We start from the raw sequence: 8,579 nt of genomic DNA on the forward strand, positions 1-8,579 counted from the left end.
ACAGAGAAACCCTGTCTCGAGGAATCAAAATAAATAAATAAAGCACTCTACAGGGCTTCATCAGTTGCATCATAGAGGCGGGCAAGTTGGGGGAAAACTGTGGGGCAAATGTCAGGGTTAGTGGTCAGGGGGCTGGGTGGCAGGGTGTGATCACACAAAGCCTCTGGGGCCACACCCACTGGGGAGCTGCAAGTTCAAGATGTATAGATTTTGCTGAATAGGTCAAGGCCAAAGCCCTTTGGGGAAATGCTGGGCCTCAATGACCTTTCTGAGCTCAGCTGGTGGACAGCCTACCCAAGGGGAAGGATCCTGCTTGCTCCAACCCTGGGCTGTATTTAATCCTGACACTGTCTCCAAACCTTCAGAGAGCTTCTGAAGCAGTCTAACAGCTGACATCCAAGCAGATCTTCCGAAGGCCCTGTGCTCCACACAGTCCTTGGAGCAACCTGGTTGTTGTGTCTGTAAAGGGAAATCTTTAGTGGCACCAACAGCAGAGCGTGTCCGAGGAGCCAGTGACCCCGTAATTTCAACACTGTGGTTTTCATCTTACAGCCATGGGGACTTCCATAGAAGTTCCAGTGTTATTACCAAGAAACACTATGAAGGAAAAAAGAAAAGAAAAAGGGTCAAGAAAACGGGCAGAAACCAGTGTCTGCTGGTTTCCAGGAGTTCCCGTGGTGTTTCTTGGTAAAGCCATGGGTGGCAGGCCTCGGCGTCCCGAGAAGCCCCTTGTTCATCTGAGCACCAGCTTGACGGTTCCTCAGTTCGACCATGGAGGTGACTCTCTATCTGCTGGAGGGTGAATGCTCGTCCAGTTGCTACCCAAACAGATGTTCTTGGACAAGTGGTTTAGAGCCACATCACGAGGTCTTACACTCTCCGGAGATGGCAAATATCAAAGTCAGTCTAGGAGCCACCGGCAAAAGGTGGACAGAGCTGTAGCCATGACCATCTTCATCGTCAAAGCCAAGTCGAGCATCCTCCAGTCTCTAAGCCTGTTTCTTCTTCAGACCATGCTCTCTGACCTTGACCTCCATACCTGGTGTTTAAAAGGAGCCTCGCGATGCACAGGGCCTATCTGGACTCCACTAGCTCCCGCATGAACATGATATACATACTCAGGCACACACACACATGCAAAGCAAATAATTCTTCTTTAAAAAAAAAGTTTTCATATACTAATAGTGAACTATCTGAAATCAAAAATCAAGAAAGAATCCCCCTTGCAATTGCTCTAGAACACAATGCATCCACACCAAGATAGCAAGAGATCAGTCTAACCATGTGTTTGGATTCGCTCTCTGCTGGTGTGGTACAACACCGACCTGGAGCACAGGTGAAGATTATTTATATTGTTCGATTAGTAAACAAAACTCAGGAGTTGGATACTGGGGTAAAACCTGATAGATCCAGAGAGGGATGGAGGAAAAATCAGCTGACCCTGCTTCTCCACACTATAGATTGAAAGGCCCATGAATCTTTCTAAGCCCTTCCCTACCCCTTCCTGTGTCTCTCTATCCTGATCTGGTTCCAGCAAAAGCTCTATGGTTAATTCTGGCCAGCTGAATGTTGGCTCCACCCTCTGATTTAAGGTTTGACTTTATTGCCAGTCTCAGGAGTGTCGGAGTGTGATCAAAATATTCTACATTTCCTCCCTTTTGTCTAAATAGAAAGGGAAGGTTTTAACTGCTGAGCCATCTCTACAGCCCCTCAAATCTAATCTTTACCAATCTTGATGGTATGCATAGCTTCTCTTCTCCTGTGGAAATAAAAGCAAAACCTCTTTCCCAACATAACACATATCCTCGTTTTCATTCTAAGGTCAACACATCTTTAAAGTATACAGAGAATCAATTCAGCAGTTTTTTTTTTCCACTATCCATATCTTTCCACAAATGTCATTCCTTTCTCATTAGTATTTTAGAAATTCAAAATTAATAAAGCATTGTGTAATCTATCTCAGAGATTTATTACCCCTTTCTGTTGATGTGGGATATCCTTCTGTATATGTGTTGATTTGTTGGTTGATGAATAAAACTGTTTTGGCCAATGGCTTAGCAGAGCAAAGCCAGGTGGGAAATCCAAACAGATATATATAGAGAGAGTAGGAGGAGTCAGGGAGATGCCACGTAGCTGCCAAAGGAGAAGGACATGTCAGAACCTTGGGAACCTCACCAATAGGCCAGTCTCATGGCAATACACAGATTGATAGAAATGGGTTGATTCAAGATGCAAACGCTAGCAAAGAATGCAACTAAGCTATTGATCAAACAGTGTGGTAATTAATATAGTTTCTGTGTGATTATTTGGGTCTGGTTGGCTGGGAAATGAGTGAGCAGTCTCTGCCTATATTCTGTTTATTAAGAATATCTTGGGGCTGGAGAGATAGTTCAGTGGTTAAGAGCACTGGCTGCTCTTCAAGAGGTCCTGAGTTCAATTCTCAGCACCCTCATGATGGCTCACAACCATCTGTTATGAGATCTGGTGCCCTCTTCTGTCCTGCAGGCAGACATTCAGGCAGAACACTGTATACATAATAAATAAACTTTTGAAAAAAGAAAAAAAAGAATACCTTTTAAAGTATGATTACATTTTTCTTTAATGACTTGTCCTGTATGATTGTGTGGTGTACTGTAATATGTTCTATGCTGTGATGTGCAGAAAAACTATTTCATTTACCTAGAGACATGTGCTGGAGTCCAGCCAGTCTTAATTTGTACAGGTATCCCCATGATGGCCATAACTTCTAATAAATGTGTAATTACAGAAGCATCCTTTTCAGAACTCAAAACAATTGCCCATTGAGATCTTGACTATGTATCTATGTATGGTGCACATACTTTAGTTTTCCAAACTCTGCAAAATGAAACAGACCCATTTGTTAAATTTTGTTTCTTTGGGTACCCTTGGGGTTACTTCCTGCAGGTAGTGGAATTTGGTTATACAATGAACAAGTAAGACATTTCCTTATAATTTCTTTGGCATGTTGTCGAGTAATGGAAAAAAATCTTTCTTCAAACCTTTGCTATTAACATGGTGTTTCTTGTGAAATTCTGAGGCTTCTAGCACATTTCCTACCAATAGCTGATCAATTTCATTATTACCTTTTGCTAGAGGACCTGGTAGGCCCATATGGGATCTGATATGTATTATATACAAGGGATGATGTCTATTTCTCGTAAATGAATAAATAATAGTTAATTATTAATCATCTGGAATAAGTACAGTGGTTTCAATATGTAAAACAACTCTTTCTGCATATTGAGAGTCAGTCACTATATTAAAAGGTTCTGGAAAATCTGATAATACTGTGAGAATAGCATATAATTCTGACTTTTGAATGGAATTATAAGGGCTTTGAGTCACTTAAATTTCCTGATTTATAATCTGCCTTTCTGATTTATTTGCATTAGTATAGAATATATAGGCTCCAGAAACTGATTTTCTTCATACAGTGTGAGGAAGAATCCAATTATTTCTTTTTAAAAACTAAAATATCTTGCTTTGGGGATATTTGCTGTGAATCTCTCTCAAGAAATTACCGCCAGGTGGTGGTGGCACACACTTTTAATCCCAGTACTTGGGAAGCAGACGTGAGTAGATCTCTGTGACTTCAAGGCCAGCCTGGTTTACACAGCTTGTTCCAAGACAGCTAGTGTTGTTACACAGAGAAACTCTGTCTTGAAAAACCAAAAAAAAAAAAAAAAAAGGAAGAAAGAAAGAAAGAAAAGAAAAGAGCTGTGCAGGGGTGGTGCCTGCCTTTAATCCCAGCACTTGGAAGGCAGAGGCAGGCAGATCTTTGTGAGTTCGAGGCCAGCCTGGTCTACAAGAACTAGTTTCAGGACAGGCTCCAAAGCTACAGAGAAACCCTGCCTCAAAAAACAAAAAAAAAACAAAAACAAAAACAAAAAAACAACAAAAAAAAAAAGAAAAGCCAAAAAAAGAAAAAAAGAAATTATCATAAACTCTGCCAATATTCATTTTTGTCCATAATGAGGCAATTTTAGCATTAATAAAAGGTACCACGATTTCTGTTGGGTCTATTCCTGTTCACTGAAGTCTCACCTTTCATTTCAGAATCAATTCAAAAACCTTTTCTGCATAGGTTATTAATATTTTATTCTGTTTATCCATTCTAAGATATTATCTTGTCTCTGTATGAGAATTCCAGTGGGAGAGTGCATAGAAGGTAGTATGACTCGGGTACCATGAGGCTCTGATCCAAGAGGTCCACGTGTGCATCCTGTGATTTCTCTTCTACCAAAGTCAATTCTCTTTCAGCCTCAACTGATGATTTTCTCGGACTATTTAAGTCCTTATCACCTTGTAAGGTTTGAAATAAATTACTTAGTTCTTGAGTTGTTAATTCAGCTGTGGACCATAACTAGTAATATCTTCCAGTAGTTTTTGAAAATCATTAAGAGCTTGTAATTGATCTGTCCTAAATTTGTATTTTCTGTGGTTGAATTTTTTGTAAACTTATCCAATATCCTAAGTAATTAATAGAATCTCCTCTTCCTGTTTTTTCAGGAACAATCTGTTATCCCCAACATGGCAAAATTCTCTTCATCAAATATTTTTTTCCTAAGGTATCTGTGTCTGAATCAACTAGTAATATGTCATCCATATAATGATATATTGTAGATTGAGAAAACTGTTTGTGAATTATTTTTAATGAACGTTTTACAAAATATTGATGCAAGGTAGGGCTGTGTAACATTCCTTGCAGAAGAAATTTCTGACATCTTTTAATGGGCTGGGAAGTCAGGCAGTGGTGGCACACACCTTTAATCCCAGAAACTGGGAGACAGAGGCAGGCAGATCTCTGTGAGTTTGAGGTTAGCCTGGTCTACAGAGCAAGTTCCAAGACAGGCTTCAAAGCTACAAAGAAACCCTGTCTTGGAAAAAAAAAGAACCAGGCTGGGAATTATAAGTAAACACTGTGAAGGCAAATTTATCTCTATCCTGTTCTTTTTAGGTAATGAAGAAGGCAAGGGAATTCCAGATTGCAAAGAGCCCTTTGGCTGGATTACCTTATTAATAGCTCTCAAATATGTAATCATTTTCCATTTTCCAGATTTCATTTTAATGACAAATAGAGGAGAATTTCCAGGACTGGTTAATTATTCGGTGTGTTGAGCATTTAGCTGCTCCTGTACCAGCTGTTCTAATGCCTGTAAATTTTCTGATGTTAAAGACCATTGTTCCAGGGCTGGAGAGTACTGTGAAAGCACTGGGGAATTCTGGCCCCCTGTTGGCTGATCCAGCAGCAGACGTCAGCCTCCCTGTGTCTCTACTACAAGCTGCAATGAAGCCCATTTGCTGTGCCCAGCTGTGTCCCCTGTGACACTCCAGGTGCTGCTACCAAGGCCCATGGAAAAGATCAGATTTCATGGGAACAGGCCAAAGAACAAACCAACTTTGAATATATTCTAAGATTGTGCTGTGTGTGCGCGCATGCACACGCGCACACGCGCGCATGCATGTGTGCTTGACACAGAGTCTCTTCTACCTCAGGCTGACCTTGAACTCAGTGTAACAGGACGACCAGGAACTTCTGATCCTTCTGCTTCCACCTCCCTGGTGCTGGGGTTACAGATGATTACAGATGTTCACCACCACTTTCGTTTCGTGCAGAGTCGGAGATGGAACCGAGGCCTTCATGCATGCTAGGCAAGCACTCCGCCAACTGCACCGCAACCTTGGCCCCAAATACTTCTAAGTTCCTAGACAGCACCACAAAGATGCCATGTTAGAGGTAGCTACACGGCCCCACCCCACCACCCCCAAGAACCACAGGACTCATCAGGGCATGAGAATTAGGCAAACGGGCAAGAGCAGCTTAGTGCTATCAGGGTCACCCGATTCCTGGCTACAGCCATCCTCTGTGGCCCCTTGGAAGCCGCATCTCCCTCTGGGCCTCATCCTCAAAGGAGGAGCACATCCGCTTCTCAGGGAGGATGTGAACTTGAGTGGCGGTGACATAGTCTCACTGGATCCGAATGTGTTTCAACTCGTCAAGGTGTACCCACGAGATAATAGTCGGTACCCAATATTCTCGGTCGAAACCTCTGCTTTCCCTCTGGGCAGAAGTAAAAATAGTAGGATTCGAGGTGGCAGAAGCAGGCACGGAGGGTACAGCCAGCTGGTACACAGCCCCTCTGCACTCACTGGTTCCTCCATGATCTCAGGAGGAGAGATTCAATATCGGCCTATGTCTTACAAACCGAGAGCCTGGAGTTCGTGAATGTGCCCCAAGCAACCTTAAAGGAACGAGCTTCCATCTATCTCCCTCAGATCCTGCAACCTGCCAGCTTCCTTCTCCACACTCCAACCTTGAAAAAGCTCTGATGGCTCAGTGAGTTAGAGAGGAGTCATTCCTGCCCTTCTAGTGGACCTGAGTTCAGTTCCCAGCACCCACATTGGCTGACTCACACCCACCTGAAACTCCAGCTCCAGGGGATCGATGCCCTCTTCTGGCTTCTTTTGGCACACACACACACACACACACACACATCGCACAAACACACACACACACGGCACACAGACCACACATATTCTTTATATTAGAATGCTCAGTTCATAGAAACTGTTCAAACTGTGTATTTATTAACACATGTATGATGTTTTTCTACCATTGTGTGTGCGCGGGTGTGCACATGTGTGTATACTTTTCCATTTATGCTCTTAAATTCAAGAAAAAAATTTCCAGAGCCTGGAATGAAGGCTCAGTGGTTAAGAATACTGACTGCTCTCCCAGAGGATGTGGGTTCAATTCTCAGCACCCACATGGCAACCCATAGCTATCTGTAACTCCAGATCCATGGATCTGACACCTCACATAGACAGACATGCAGTCAAAACACCAATGCACAAAGAATAAAAATAATTTTTTTTTTTTTGGTTTTTCAAGACAGGGTTTCTCTATAGCTTTGGAGCCTGTCCTGGAAATCGCTCTGTAGACCAGGCTGGCCTCAGACTCACAGAGATCCACCTGTCTCTGCCTCCTGAGTACTGGGATTAAAGGCATATGCCACCCCCGCCTGACAATAAATTATTTAAAAGAGAGAGAGAAAAAGAAATAATTTCGGGAGGCAGAGGCAGGCGGATCTCTGTGAGTTCAAGGCCAGCCTGGTCTAGAAGAGCTAGTTCCAGGACAGGAACCAAAAGCTACGAAGAAACCCTGTCTCAAAAATTAAAAAAAAAAGAAAGAAAGAAAGAAAGAAAAATAAATAATTTCCAGGACTGGAGATATTCCTCACTGCCTGCCTCTCACAGCCTGATGACCAAGTTCAGGTTCCTAGAACTCACATGAAGGCCAAAGTTGGCAGCCATGCCCCTAGAATCCCAGTGTTCCTACAAGAAAGAGGGAGGCAGACACAGGGCGATCTGGCACTTGTGAGCCAGCTCGCCTGGCTGATGCAAAGACATAAGGACTCTGTCTCAAAGGTGGGGACAGGCAGGGCTGACACTTGAAGGCTGTCCTCTGACCATCCCCATTCATGCACATGAACACGCATACATACACACGCATACATACATACACTCATATATCACAACCTTACACAGGCAGAAAGAGTTCAAGTTTGAAGCCATCCTGTGCTGTCTTGGATGCCCAGGCCTGCCTCAGCTACAGGACCAGACCCTGTGTCAAGGGAGAAAAGAAAACCATTTGTACATGATCACCATATTCTTAATTTTTTTCATTGACAAGAACTTGAGTTTCAGATTTGGTTCAGAATTTTGTTTAGGCTATCTATGGGTCTCCCATCTCCAGGGCAACTGGACTGCGGGGATGGGGGTGGGGAGGAGTGGAGAGACAGTGTACACTCTCTCCTCCCTTATTTGAAGGCACAGGAGAGGGTGGAGGCTGACGTTCAGCTTACTGACTTCTCCACGGTGCCTGCAGGGAGGTGGCTGACCCCACTGACCTTTGAATTTAGCCTGGGGAGCTCCAAAGACCCTTAACTTCCTCTTGCTACTTGGTAAAGGACCTAGCCCAAAAGCAGGCCTAGTGGAATCCAGGATAAGAATCTCAAACCTTGTTTAGGTCCAGGACTATCTAGATGGTGATACTGTAGAGGTGCCAGGAGTGTCTGGGTTCTGAGTTCAAAAGAAGACACATCCATTTGAGAATTGGGCTGGGAAAGGTTGAAGCCTTCTGTCTTCTGCTGAGGTCCTTGGAGCTGCATCCTCTGAAAGAGGATTGGATGGGAGCACCCTATCTGAGGCCCCAGGACGGGTGGTGGGAGACACTGAGGAAAGGAGGGGACATCATGATAGCCTCTCATTGGTCAAATGAATCAGTCCCTCTAGGGATTATGGGAAACTGCCTTGGTCATCTGTCTGCCTTTGAAGCAGGTTGGTGAGCTGGTGAACACCCCTTCCCGCATCAGAACTGAATGTTATGGGGTGCTCCTGAAGACTGAGCCGTGCTCTCCTGACAGGGCCCTGGGGGAGGATCAGAGTCCACTCAGGGGTCTGAGCAAGTGCCCCACCACAGAGTGTCAGGGAGATTGTCGGGGGCAGAAGGGCTGTGGAGGGTTTGCTGCTGGGTCCCTAGCCACCTGGCATAATGG

This window comes from Microtus pennsylvanicus, chromosome 2 (assembly GCF_037038515.1).
Source record: "Microtus pennsylvanicus isolate mMicPen1 chromosome 2, mMicPen1.hap1, whole genome shotgun sequence".
Lineage (NCBI taxonomy): Eukaryota > Metazoa > Chordata > Mammalia > Rodentia > Cricetidae > Microtus > Microtus pennsylvanicus.